The sequence below is a fragment of the Stegostoma tigrinum genome, unplaced genomic scaffold (genome assembly GCF_030684315.1).
Source record: "Stegostoma tigrinum isolate sSteTig4 unplaced genomic scaffold, sSteTig4.hap1 scaffold_352, whole genome shotgun sequence".
NCBI classification, from domain to species: Eukaryota; Metazoa; Chordata; class Chondrichthyes; order Orectolobiformes; family Stegostomatidae; genus Stegostoma; species Stegostoma tigrinum.
Window position 1 is genome coordinate 41,673 of NW_026728280.1, and position 15,058 is coordinate 56,730.

The 15,058-nt window shown below is 42.3% G+C and overlaps 1 long non-coding RNA gene across 2 annotated transcripts; it reads left to right on the forward strand.

Moving 5' to 3' along the window:
- Window positions 1-603: 603 nt before the first annotated feature.
- On the forward strand, window positions 604-12,742 carry LOC132208294 (uncharacterized). Of its 2 annotated transcripts, none has more exons than XR_009444373.1 (3): window positions 604-707; window positions 843-886; window positions 1,661-12,742. It is a non-coding gene; the product is annotated as an uncharacterized LOC132208294 (long non-coding RNA). The 2 variants fall into 2 exon arrangements; XR_009444372.1 differs by having other exon boundaries at window positions 659-886; window positions 1,661-1,802; window positions 5,710-12,742.
- The last annotated feature ends 2,316 nt before the right edge of the window (window positions 12,743-15,058 follow it).

Below are 15,058 nucleotides of genomic sequence, written 5' to 3' on the forward strand. Positions count from 1 at the left end.
TACCACCTCATCAAAAGTTCTTTCAGCCACCGTTGTACTGTCCTTGGCTAACAAAGCCACACCTCACCCTCTTTTACCATCTTCCCTGACCTTAATGAAAGATCTAAACCCTGGAACTTGCAACATCCATTCCTGACCCTGCTCTATCCAAGTCTCTGAAACAGCCAAAACATCGAGGAAAATGACAGAGTAAAAGTTTCCATAAAATACAAGCTGTTTTGCCGTACATTAGGAGAATCAGGAATGGCCCTTTTTTTCCCCATCTCGGGATGAACCCTCACCATCACTCACAGAGGTAATGAACAGCAGGAAAAATCTTCACCACTGACTACCTGCACTCACCTATCACCTTCCCACCTACCTTCCCCAGCCCCCACTCTGTTTATGTTTCAGTTCCCGTCCCCTCCCCCATTTCTGAAGAAGGGTCCTGAACCATCAACTTTCCTGCTCCTCTGATGGTGCCTGGCTCGCTGTGTTCCTCCAGCTCCACACTGTGTCATCTGTGACTCCAACACCTGCAGTTATTGCTATCTCCCTGTGAGCGATGTCAGCTTTGGTTCAATCGGAGCACGGGGCGGGGCCAATGGAAGCGGCCTACCCTCCAGCCAATCAGAGCGAGTGAGATGTTTGTCTGTGTGAAAATCATGTGATCGCCTCTGTCCGCGGGCGCAATATCTCTGCGAATGAGGGTTAGCTGCTTGCCGAAGGTACAGTACACGGGATAAAAAGGAAAGCTGCAAAAAAACGGGAGGGAAATACTTTCGGTATTGACTGAGAGGCTTTATTAGCCGTTGATGCATGTCAGAAAACAAATTTTAACATGCCGGTCCCGTGTTTTGCAGCAAACGGAAAAACTGCTACGGACCTGAGGCTGCGATAGGCAGAGGTAATTGCCACCATCTTTATTAGGGGCAGTGATCTTCGGGACTCATGCCGGATCGCCATATTTATAGGTGGCAACCTGTAGTGGAACGCAAGCGCAGCCTTTCTTGCTTGGGAGGGGAGATTAGGACAAGAGAAATGTTTGTTTTTGTTTTTGTTTTTGTTTTTCTGGACTTCTTTCCCAGACTGAGACACGGCGTGTATTTCCTGGGAAGGACCTTTGACGCTGGCGGAGTACTGGCTTCAGGCAGTATAAATTGCTGCAAGTTATACGTTAGATATTTAATGGAGGAGAAATGTCGAAAACGTGTTCAGAACTGCATGTTCAAAAACAAAGTTGCTGGAAAAGCTCAGTAGGTTTGGTAGCATCTGTGAAAGGAAAAAAAATAACGTTTCGGATCCGCTAATCCTTGCTTAGAACTTCATGTTACCTGTTGCACTCTCACTGTAGGAAGTCCTGCTTTAAATATTATGATCTATTAAAGCATATCCGTTTGCCCAGTATTCATATGATTGGGATCAAATCACTGAAAGTGCTCTGAGTCCCCTTGTGCTCCCTGGTCAAATTTATTAATGTCTGACTTCCTCAGTCTCTAATAATGGGTGTATTTTACCTCTGCATCTTTCTGTGTGGGGGAGCAGGGTGCTTTTAAGAGGAGGATTTATACATAACTAACAGAAACCAAGAGAAATGTTTGCCTTTTCCAGACAATCTTGTGTTTTCTGGATTTCTGTCCAGGCCTGACCGTTATTTGTCTCTTGTGGATTTGCTTTACAGGATATTTATTGAGAATAATTTGCAGACCAGGATCCCAATGCAAGTTCTCCATTAAGCGGAGTGATCAGGATCTGAGTATCATTGACACTTAACAGTGAAAGGAAAGAGGTTTAACCATTCTATGCGTGGGAGAATACTCCTGGTAAGTTTGTAACTTGAAAGCAGGATATTCAAATTTTTGGTTTGATCACCTCTGGGATAAGTGTTCAGTTCTATACCCTGCAGCTGAGAAAGGAGATATTGGCCTGAGAGGGGTAGATTTGTCCAAACAACACCTCGTCTCTTTGAAAGAACTGTCATATTTAGTCCCATTCGCCCACTTCATGATTTTAGTCTATACATTTTTCATTCTTGAATACCTGCAAACTTCCTTTTAAAATTCCTGATGGGCACAAATTCCAGCACCCCTCCAGGTGGAATCTTCCATTTCCTGACAACTCCATTGATCCTGAAACTGCTGAAGTCTGTGTTGATTCCTGAGGTTTATAAATTATTGCATTTAACGTGAAGATGCTGTTCCCTGAGCTTCCATTGAGCTGCATTGAAACAGTATGGGAGGCTGAGATCAGAGTGGGTGTGAGCAGACAATGAAAATGAAAAGGCTGCACTGTGAGTGCTGCTTGGCTAAATGAGAGTGCTTTGGAGTTGGGTGAAACAGAAAGTGAAACTGAAAGATTGAGTGTGATGCTCAGTCTCAGTTTGGGCAGTTCAGAAAGTCTCTCAGTCCTAATGGAAACAGCCAATTGATATTTGATATCGTAAAGAATTTTCTTACAGTTTTTAAAGTATATATTAGCTTAAATAAAGTTAGGGGCTTTAGGTTTATAATAGTAATGTTTGAAATGAAGGGGGAGGACCTAGCTTAATTAAATTCTTTTTAAGGCAGAAACTGGCTTAATCTGGAGAGAAGTCATAACAGAAGACATCACATCTGTGGTGTGCTCCTCTTGCACAATAGAACATAGGCTCTTGATGTTGTGTCGACCTGTGAAACCACACTGAAGCCCATTTAACCCACACTATTCCATTATCATCCATATGTTTATCCAAAGACCACTTAAATGCCCTTAAACTTGGCGAGTCTACTACTGTTGCAGGCAGGGCATTGCACGCCCTTATTACCCTGAGTAAAGAACCTACCTCTGACATCTGTCCGATATCTATGACCCGTCAATCTAAAGCTATATCCCCTCGTGCTAGCCAGCTCCATCTGAGGAAAAAGGATCTCAGTGCCCACCCTATCTAATCCTCATATCATCTTGTATGTCTCTATTAGGTCACCTCTGAACCTTCTTCTCTCTGACGAAAACAGCCTAAAGTCCCTCAACCTTTCCTCATAAGACCTTCCCTCGATACCAGGCAACATTCTGGTAAATCTCCTGTGCACCCTTTCCAATGCTTGCACATCCTTCGTGCAATGCGGTGACCAGAACTCCGAGTGCGGCCGCACCAGAGTTTCGTACCGCTGCAATATGACCTCATGGTTCTGAAACGCAATCCCTCTATCAATAAAAACGAACACATTGTACACCTTCTTAACAACCCTATCAACTTGTGGACACTTTCAGGGATCTATGTACATGGACACCGAGATCTCTTTGCTCATCCACACTATCAAGAATCTTACCATTAGCCCAGTACTCTGTATTCCTGTTACTCCTTCCAATGTGAATCACCTCACAGTTTTCCGCATTAAACTCTGGGACATTACCAGTGTCCCTATTGGCTATTTGTGCAGGAAGTGTGTCCATCTGCAGCTACTGGTTAACTGCTTTTCAGAGCTTGAGCTGTGGGTGCAGTCAGTATGGAGCATCCATGGTAACTGAGAAGGTTGTGGTCGCATTCTCAACAGACTGGTCACGCAGCAGGTGAAGATTACACAGACAGCAAGAGAATGGGTGACTATCAGACAAGTAAAAGGCTCAGAAAGGAAGTGCTAGAGTCATCTCCCTCAAATAGATATACTGTTTTGGGTACTGTTCGGTTGGGGGGTTGGGGGTGGGGGAGAGAGGTGGGGGATGTTGGGGTGGCCACTCGGGAAGCAGCATCAGTCAGGTTCATGGCACTCGGAGTAACTCCGCTGCATAGAAGGGGAGGGAAACGATAAATATGACTGTAGAGACAGGGGATTCAATAGTAAGGGATAGAGAGAGACATGAATCCAGGATGGTATGTTGCCTCCCTGGTGCCAGGATTAGCAATGACATGGAGCAGCTTCAGGACATTCTGGAGTGGGAGGATGAACATCCGATTGTACCAGTGACATAGGAAAACCAAGGGAGGAGGACCTGAAAGCTGAAGATAGGAAGTTAAGAGATACACTAAAATACGAGATCTCAAATATAGTATTGTCAAGCTTACACCCAGTGCCACATTGTTGTCGGGAGAAGTTTGTGTTGTGTTCAGTTGTACGAGTGACCTTTATTCAGAGCTCTGTTACCACATGTGTGGGAGAGGCCAGAGTCCACTCCAAACCTGGCTTTCACATGAGGCCTAATTCCCCTCTTAAATACAGCTCAGATTGGAAGAGTGGACAATGACATTCAGACTTTCCCTGGCTGATTGTGATATTTTTATTCCATTCGCTAGATGTTATTTACATGCAATATTGTTGTCATTGTTAGCCACACACCCCAAATCAATATACCCAATCCAGTAAGCAAACCACTTTCCTAGGATGGTGACGGCGAGTACGAGGGGGCATAGCTTTAAATTGAGGGGTGAAAGATATAGGACAGATGCCAGAGGTAGTTTCTTTACTCAGAGAGTAGTAAGGGAATGGAACGCTTTGCCTGCAACGCTAGTAGATTTGCCAACTTTAGGTACATTTAGGGTGTCATTGGATAAGCATATGGACGTACATGGAATAGTGTAGGTTAGACGGGCTTGAGATCGGTATGACAGGTCGGCAAAACATCAAGGGCCGAAGGGCCTGTACTGTGCTGTAATGTTCTATGTCCTATGTTCAAACAATCGTGGACAACACTATGTTCAGTCCTAAACCCTTCTATAATCTCCTGAGGTTAGCTCGAAAACTACTTCGTCTGTCTTTGGGACCTTACAATGCTTTGGCAGTTATATTCCTCCTCAGACATTTGCCAGCTGCACCACATTTTTTTGCCAAAAACCAAAATAGTAGCTTATCACTAAGAACTTTTCCAAATTCTCTACTAACTGTAGTGTGGATTGTTAGGAATTGTGATAAAGTCTTTTAAACTCAACTCTGATATAAAGTTACTACAATTTTGTAATACAGTTGACAAATTGTGGAAAAATCCCTCTGTCACTTCAGCTTAAAAGATCAAACAGTGTTTCTGACTTGCTGCTGCAGTTTACAACCCCAACAATTTGTATGCTGCAAATGATTTTTAAAGTGAAGTTTCATTTTCTACTCTAAGCGCTTTCCATTATTACTTTCTTGTTTTAATAAAGAGCATCTATTCAAACTCCACCGAGGGTGAAATTCAGTCACTTTAGAACTTTACCAAGCTGTTAAACAGAACTTGTTTAGATTTCACAAATAACTAAGGCACTAACCATATCTTCACTTTGGATTTTGTAATCTATCTTTGTCACTCTTCCGTTGATCTTTGGATGTAAGAATTTGTTCAAATTATCCGTATCTACATTTCAATTGTTTTATCTCTCTGCAGCCCTGACTTCTCTCTTTATAATCTTCCTTTGCCCCTTCCTATGTTGTTGGTCTTTTAGAGGTTGTGTTTACACCGTTTATTGCTTTGCCTTCCATAATGATGCAGTGAGCTGCTTTTATTGCTGACAAACATTTGCTCAAGGAATTTAGCTAACCGTTTCACGTTAATTGGTTGTTTGCATTTCTGGTTACAATTACCTAAACAGTTCAGAATGCTGTAGGATCAGACTTTTGCTTCTACTTTTCATTAAGTAACAAACTTGTGATTGTGGCTGAACCGGGCCTTTAAACACTGCCTCTTGTTAAAATGCTTATGTGTTTTGAACTGCCTGTTAACAGAAACCCAAGTAAATTCCCTAATGTTCCTTCTCAACAGGACTCTTTTATATCCCCACAGGACCTTTCGTGATCTAATCCCGTAACAGTGTGAGCTGCTACAATGCACATGCTAGTAAAAGCATAAGAGGACAGATGAGATGAGTGCATGGCTGGAGCTATAACTTAAAAAGATTTGGATTCCTGAGGCATTGAGACTGTTTGTTTGTTTCTGGGGAAGGTGGGACATGCACAAGCTTGAACAATTGTCCTGGGCAGAGCTGGGACAGATATTCTTGTTGATGCTTTTGCTAGTTCCACTGGTGAGGATTTAAACTCGTATGACAGGGGAATGGGAACCAAAGTATACCTTTAGCAGTAAAAGACTCAAATCAGCAAATGGGACGTGAAATTAGTTCATGATGTTGTCGGTGGCTGAAAGATTAAAAGAAAGAAGGATTAATCAAGATCAAATCTCTTTTCATACATCAGTCCTGTGATCCCAGGAATTGGTCTGGTGAACCTTCTTTGCGATCATTCAGTAGCCAGACCATCCTTCCTTTGGAAAGGAGAACAAAGGTGCACACTACTGCAGGTGTGGTCTCACCAAGGCCCTTATAGAAAGACATCCCTCCTCCTGTACTCGAATCCTGTCACAATGAAGGCCGAAATATCATTTGCATTCTTCACTACTTGCTGCTGCCTGTTTCCTAAAAGAGAATAGGAGAGAAACACGGAACTAAATGGGGTCAGACAGTCGGGTACAATTGTTGAACACACTGTCCCCATTGTATCGGTGCTGGCCATCAAGCACCTATTTAAGCTAGGCCCGTTTTCTGGCACTCGGTGTGTAACCTATATTATGGTGCAGTGGATGATCATCTCAACACTTCTTCAAGATTGCAATGGTTCCTGCATCTATTAACATTTCAGATGCTGCCAGATCTACTGTGTATCTCCATCTTTTTCTGTTTTTATTCCAGATTTTGGGTATTTTGCTGTGTATTCTTAGTCCTTCAGAAGCATCAGAGGGTATGGGGAGAAAACAGGAATTGGATTCATTTTCAGATGTATAAAATGCCTGCCCTTCATGTCTGTCCAAACTCTATCTCTTTTTGTAGTTTTGGGCAAACGCTGACTGTTTCCTTTCCCTGAAGGACATTAAATGAACCAGTTCAGTTTTACTGATAATCCAGCAGTGCCCCTCAGTGTTGCATCCACAATTGACCAGATTAATTTCTGAGTTTCACAATCTTTGTGTGTGTTCTTCTGGTTTCTCTCTCTCTCTCTCTCTCTCTCTCTCTCTCTCTCTACGTTTCTTTTTTTTCTTCAGTTTGAAATTTTGATTGCATTCAGAGAAATCAAACAAAACCACATCCAGATCTGACACTCAATCTGTTTGTCATAACCTAATTATCTCAGGATTTTGAACATTAAAGGAAGAAGCACTGTTCACACCAGGGAGAAATGCGTATTGTCTGTGTGTCGAAGAGTCTTTGAAGATTCATCTGAAATGCCCAAACACCAGCGCAGTCACACTTGGGAGAGACTGTGGAAATGTGGGGATTGTGGGAAGGGATTTATTTACCCATCCCAGCTGGAAATGCACCAACGCAGTCACACTGGGGAGAAACCGTTCATTTGCTCTGATTGTGGGCTGGGATTCACTCAGTCAAGCAACCTGCTGAAACACCGAGTTCACAGTGGGGAGAGACTGTTCACATGTTCCGAGTATGGGAAGGGATTTGCTCGCTCACTCAACCAACCTGCTGAGACACCAGCGAGTTCACTCTGGGGACAGACCATTCACTTGTTCTATGTGTGGAAAGGGATTCACTCAATCATCCCAACTGTTAACACACCAGCAAGTTCACCACAACCACATTTGAAGGATTTTGCCCTTAAATCAAGGAATGAACTTTGATCTTTGGGCTGTTTGTACTGGTGTCATTAGTCCCTGCTCAAAACTTGATCTTCTCTTGGGAAATAAGGTAGGGCAGGTGACTGAGGGGTCAGCAGGGGCGAGAATATTTTGGGGCCTATGATTGTATCTCTATTAGTTTTAAAATAATTATGGAAAAGGATAGACTTTGGTCTAAGAGTCAAAGTTTTAAATGAGACTAAGGCCAATTTTGACACTACTATGCTCCTTAAAAGCACAGTAAGACCGCCTATGTGTGGGAATGCACGAGTTGGGTGAGATACAAAAAAGTATTTTACATCAGTATTTACTGTGATCAAGGATACAAAAGCTAAAGAACTTAGAGAAATGAATGTGTATCTTGAAAAGTTCCATGTTGTGGAGGAGGTGGTGCTGGATGCCTTACAGACCATAAAGGTGGATAAATCCCCAGGACCTCTTCAGGTGTATTCTCGAACTTTGCGGGAAGCTAGGCTTGCAATTGGGCCCCTTGCTCAGATATTTGCACCATTGACAGTCATAGGTGAGCTGTTACACTGGAGGTTGGCTAATCTGGTGCCATTGTTTAAGAAAGGTGGTAACAGAAAACCAGGGAACAATAAACTTTTGGTGAGCCTGACGTCAGCTGTGGGTAAGTTGTTGGAGGGAATTCTGAGGGATAGGATTTACATATATTTGGAAAGCGTGGACTGAATGGGGAATAGTCGACATGGCTTTGTCCATAGGAAATTATGTCTTACTAACTTGATTGAGTTTTTTTGAAGAAGTTAGAAACAAGATTGATGGCAGAGCGGTGGATGTTTTCGATATTCCGCATGGTCGACTGATTAACAAGGTTAGATCACATGGAATCCAGGGAGAGCTGGCCATTTGGAAAGGCGTTTGACCTGCAGTATGCTGCAAGGATTGGTACTTAGTAGCTATAACTCGTACATTCACATCCAAATCATCTTTATAAATGACAAAATGGAGTGGACCCAGCTCTGATCCTTGCAGCACACCACTGGTCACAGGCCTCCAGTCTACAAAGCAACCCTCCACCAGCACTCCGTCTTCTACCTTCAAGTCAGATCTGTTTCCAAATGACTGGTTCTCTCTGTATTCCATGTGATCTGACCTTGCTCATCAGTCTACCATGAGGAACCTTGTCAAACGCCTTAGTGACATCCATATAGAATACATCCACCTCTTTGCGCTATTCAATCCTCTTTGTTCCTCCATCAAAAAAAAATCAAGTCAGTGAGACATGATTTCCTACACACACAGCCATGTTGATTATCCCTAATCAGTCCCTCCCTTTCCAAATATTTCAAGTACTATCCCTCAGGATTCCTAGAACGACTTTCCCACCACTAATATCAGGCTCACTGGCCTATAGTTCCCTGGCTTTTCCTTACCACCTTTCTTAAATAGTGGCACCACATTAGCCAACTTCTGGTCCCTCACCTGTGGATATCGATGACACAAATATCTCAGCAAGGGGCCCAGCAATCACTTGCCTAGCTTCCCTCCGAGTTCTCGGATACGCCTGATCAGGTCCCAGGAATTTATCCGCTTTTATGCGTTTAAAGCATCACTACCTCTGTAATATGGATAATTTTCACGATGTTGCTATTTATTTCCCCACAGTCTATATCTTCCATATCCTTTTCTGTAGTAAATACTGATGCATAATACTTGTTTTATTATATTCCCCATTTCTTGCAATTCCACACATAGGAGGCATTGCTGCTTTTTAAGGGGCCCTATCTCCCCATAGTTATCCTTTTTGTTCTTAATCTATTTGTAGAATCCCACTGGATTTTCCTTAATACTATTTGCCTAAGTTACCTCATGTTCCCTTTTTGCCCTACTAATTTCCCTCTTAAGTATACTATTGTCATTATACTCTTGTAAGCATTCACTCAATCTCTGCTGTCTATACCTGACTTGTCCTTCCTCCTTTTTCTTGACCAAAACCTTGATTTCTCTAGTCATCCAGAATTCCCTATACCTACCAGCATTGTCCTTCACCCGAACAGGAGTATACTGTCCCTGAACTCTCGTTATCTCTTTTTTTTGAAGGCTTCCCACTTTCTAACCTTTCTTTTTTACCTGCAAACATCTGCCCCAATCAACTTTTGAAAGCTCTTGTGTAATACCATTAAAATTGGCCTTCCCCCAATATAGAGCTTTAACTTTCAGATCCGGTCTACTCTTTTCCATCACTATTTTAAAACTAATAGAATTATGGTCACTGGCCCCAAAGTCCTCCCCTGCTGATACCCTAGTCACCTGTCCTGCTTTATTTGCCAAGAGCAGGTCAAGTTTTGCACCTTCTGTAGTCGGTACATCACATACTGAATCAGAACATTTTCCTGTACACTCTCAGCAAACTCCGCTCCATCCAAGCCTTTTAGACCATGGAATTCCCAGTCTGTTTGGAAAGTTAAAATCCCTTCCATCACCACCCTGTTATTCTTACAGATAACTTCTTTCAAAATTATTTGTCAGATTCCTGCTGACTATTGGGGGTGGCTATAGTATAATCCCAATAAGGTGATCATCCCTTTCTTATTTCTCAGTTTCACCCAAATAACTTCCCTGGATGTATTCTCAGATATATCCTGCCTAAGTAACGCCATAATGTTATCCTTGCTCAAAAATGCCACTTTTCCCTCCTCTCTTGCTTTGCTTCCCCCTCCCCCTTCGACTTTCTATCCTTTCTATAGGAACTATATCTTAGAACATTAAGCTGGCAGCCCTGTCCATCTTTGAGCCTTGCCTCTGTAATTGCAATGATAACCCAGTTTCATGTTTCCAATCTTGCCCTGAGTTCCTCTGCCTTAGCTGTTAGGCCTCTGGCATTGAAATAAATGGCGTTTAATTTATTAATCCTTTCGCATTAATCTCAATAACAAATACGTAACTGTAGAGTAGGTTTTGAAAATGATAACGTTTTATTGCTGTATATCAACACATTCACACTGGGTAAAGACAATCCACCCACACAGTGTGTGAAAAGGGATTCCCTAGTTCATTAGGACGGGTTTTCATAGAATTCGGAGTATTCCTACAGTATGGAAACAGGCCCTTCGGCCCAAGAATTCCACACAAAACCTCAGAGCATCCCACCCAGACACATCTCCCCGTAGCCCACCAAATGTATGCATCACTGAACACTCTGGGCAATTTAGCTTGGCGAATCCACTAACCAGCACATGGGAGGAAACCAGAGCACCGAGAGGAAACCCACGCAGCCACAGGGAGAATATGCCAACAACCACATGCTCGGTTGCCCAAGGGTGGAATCAAATCCAGGTCTCTGGCACTGTGAGGCAGCAGTGCTAACCGCTGAGCCACTGTGGTTAACCACCAATGAGTTCCCAAGAATCTGTAGGAATTTTTGTTGCTCGTATTATCTGTATCCAAGTCATGTTATCTGGGCTTGTTTCTCATGATGTTTGAAAACACCACATGTCTGGTTACCTAGTTGGGAGAAAAAATGATATAAATTTTATTAAAACTACTGTGCATTCGATCTTTATTTCAAAAGCAGACTAATTTATTTTGAAAGGGGAGATGGAGAGCCTATCTCCTCTATCCTCACCTCCAACAAGTGCGAGGAACCTGTGGTTTTTATTTTTCACTCAATGACAGTCAGTACATTTCATATGAGCAACTGGGAACCGAGTCATCCCAAAATGCTTGCAACTTAGTGTATTAATGGTACACTATTACAATAATAACCATTACAATTCTTTTCTGAACCTTTTGCAGTTTTACAACATCCGTCCTTCAGCAGGAAGAGTAGAATTACACACAGTGGTTACACCTAAACTGGAATGGGAACTGCATCCTTGTGGGGGGTGGGGGTGGGTTTCCAGTACTGTTGGGGGTCATGTAAAAAGTTTAGCAGTGGGCTGAAATCCAGAGAATGTTCAAAATAATAATGGCCAAAAAGAGAAGAAACAAGAGAGTCTGGAAGGCATTGTCATTGGGCAATTAAGATATAAGCGAGTTTGCCAAGGGTGAATGGTATTTAATGCTTGGAGTCAGATGAATAAGGCAGATGATTTGAGGATACAAATTAGTGGGGTCATAAAGCCATTGCTGTCACTTGGACATGGTTAGCAGCTCAGTATTCCAGGATACAGGGCCTTCATGCAAGGCAGTGGAGGTGTTAAAGGAGGAGGAGATATTGTTATTTTGCTTCGGGAATCTATACAGCAATAAGGACAGGTGACATTTTTGAAAACCCCTTTAAATAAATAAGGAGACAGATTTTGAGAAAGTGTAGAAGTAGCAGGATTATGGTAGCAGAGACTTTCAACTTCCTCAACATTAATGGAGTCGTCATAATGTGAAGGATTTATCAGAATTTTTAAAATACATCCAGGAGAGCATTTTTTCAGCCATTAAGTAGAAGTCCCAACAAGGAAGGGGAAGGTCCTGGACTTGACTTTAGGTTACAAAGTTGAGCAAGTGGTTGAAGTTTCAGTGGGATAGCATTTTGCAGGCAGTTATTATAACTATTCGATTCAGGATTTGTGTGGAAAAGGGCAAGGATGGGTCTAAAGTCCTAAACTGATGCTGAAGTTATGAAGAAAGTAAATGGAATTTTGGCCTTAACTGCGAGGTGTTAGTGTTTTGAGGATCGGGACATCTTGTAACAACTGTATTGGATGTTGGTGAAGCCATATTGGTTTAGCTACTCGTATTTAAGAAAGGATATGCTGGCGTTGAATGCGGTGCAAAAGAGATTCGCTAAGCTGATTCATGGGATGTAAGGGTCATCAAGAATAGCTGGAGGAAGGGAATTTGCAAAGGGAAAATACTAAATAAACAGGTGGTGCCCAGTGTTGGGCTCGTACTCACAACTCTGCACTTAAACAGCGTATGTTCCAACAACTGAGTTAACTTGGCCTTCCACAGTCAATGTTCAAATCCTGCTTTATAAGGTGACAAATGGGTTTTTCACTGACGCCGCTGCAGTCCAAGGAAGTAAAAGGTAACTGCTTTAGAAAATCCCAAGGTTCCAATGTATTCTTCTCATTCACATTGCAATCCATTTTCAGTACTTGCTCCAGGATTTAACATTCAAAATTAATTTTGTGATGTTGTTGCCCTCATCTTTAAGTGCCCTGTATAACTCCAGTCACTCGGTCGAATGGTGAAAAAGTCTGTTTCAATAAACCAATTTTTTTCAGCTACAGTCTAAGAAATGTTCCTTTATTTGCTGAATCTCACACAACATTTTCTTTCTTCTGTGTGTCAACAACTTTTGCCAATTCTCATGTTACGGACTACATTTTCAGAATCTTTTTAACCAGAGGTTTCTGGTGCAGTTGTAAGACTTCATATTAAATGGTACAAAAAACCAAACGGGCTTAAAAGATGAGAAAGGAAATACATTTTTGTATTTTTGCGTGAAGACGGTTCAGTTACTGTGTGCTTGTTTCATATAAAATGGATGATTGAAGTGTTCACAGTGCACTATTTAAATAGCAGATACCAAGACCTTGTGAGCAAGCATTTAAGACATTTGACACATTGAGGGAATTAATTTAGAAACCCAAAATGTCCAGAAAATGTGCTGGATAAATTCAGCAGGTCTGTTATTTTCGCTCTTTTCGATTCAGGATGGGTATGGAAAAGGACAGAAATGGGTCTAAAGTCCTCTGTGGGTGCTGCAAATGATTAAGAGAGAAGATCGAATTTTAGCTTTAATTGCTACATAGTTGTTACAATTTTTAACAATTATGTAGGATGTTAGTGAAGCCATTCCTGCGGAGAGAAAGAAATAGTGCAAATATCTTGAAACTAACATGATTTCACTTGTCTCATTGCCAGACCTCCTATGTTTCTTTCACACTTTCTGTTAAACAGCAAGAAGTTCTTTTCTTGAGAAGAGAAAAGCTTGAGAGGTAACCTGAGAGAAATTGGAGACTCTGCAGGGATTTGAGGCAAAAATGGTGTTGAGGTTGAGGTTGTTAGAGATTTAAGAAATGGTAATGCAGTCTCGAGGCCTCTCCTGCTCCATGACTAAAATTTGGTGCAGCGACATCATCATTGAAGACAATAAGGATGACCACGACTTGTCAGTTACTGTGGCTGAACAGTCTAAGGTGCTGAATTAAGACTCCAGTCTTTTCATTGATGTGGGTTTGAATCCCACTGTTGCGAATGTTCCTTCAGCAACTGGCATTTTCTTCTCAGCAGGATTTTGCGAGTGCAAGAAAAGAGGAGACAATACACATATGACTTGCTGCATGAAGCAAAAAAGAATATACTTGAAGTTTTATTAAAGTTATCTTTTCAAGGAGCTACACAGACATGTTTGAGTGTACAGGAGACATAGAAACAAAATGGTACAACAGGGATGAGGAAGAACAGTGCGAGAGAGGGAGGGGAAAACCTATGTTGTCTCATCCTCAGCATTCATCCAGAACAGCAATCCGTGAGAGTAACCACTGCATAGTCCTGTGGAAAGTAGGTCCCATTCTAACTTTGAGAAAAACTTATCATGCTGTATGGTACTATCACGATGCTAAATTGGATAGTCTTTTAACAGATCTGTTGATGTATCTTTTTAGCACCTGTGATGCACTTTGGGCCAATAACACTCGAAATGAGACAGCAGAGATTTGAATCACTCCAACATTACAGGAAGGTTGAATGTGGGGGACCGGTCTGTGTTAGAGTAGTTAAATCTAGAAGTAACAAAGAATGGATAGGGTTTCAGCAGCAGATGAGCTGAGATGTGGATGGAGTCAGGTGATGTTACTGAGATAGAAACAGTTAGTTTGGTGATGATGCAGGAGAAAGCTCATCTTAGTGTGAAGTATTTCATCAGAGTTGTGAACAGTCTGGTTCAGCTTCACACAGTTACTAGACAGAAGGTTGCAGTCAGTGTAGAAGCTGTCTCAGTGTTTAATTGGAGGAAATTGCTGTTCATCCTGCACTGGATTCAAACAAGTCAGGATGATGTGTGACTTGGAGGGGGTCCTCACCGTGATGGTGTTCCATAGATCTTCCACACTGGACATTCACAACAGTGAAGATTAAGGGTTTGTGACATGATGTCAAAGTCCTGATTGAGATGTGGATTTAGTCAATACCTGTATTTCACCTCTTTCTCAACATTCTTTGTCTGTCCACTCACAAAGACGCCAGAGTCTTGTATAAGTCCAGACCAGGTGGCAGCTTCTGTTCCCTGATCGACATTAGTGAATCACTGGCTTTTGTGGTCACTTTTTTTAAAATAGTGTGTCATTAATCCTACGGGGTGGCACGGTGGCTCAGTAGTTAGCACTGCAGCCTCACAGCGCCAGGGACCCGGGTTCGATTCCAGCTTCGGGCAACTGTCTGAGCGGAGTTTGCACATTCTCCCCATGGCTGTGTGGGTTTACTCCAGGTGTTCCGGTTTCCTCCCACAGTCCAAAGATGTGCAGGCTAGGTGGATTGGTGGATTAGCCATGCTAATTTGCCCGGAGTGTTCAGGGGTGTGTGGGTGATAGGGGGATGGGTC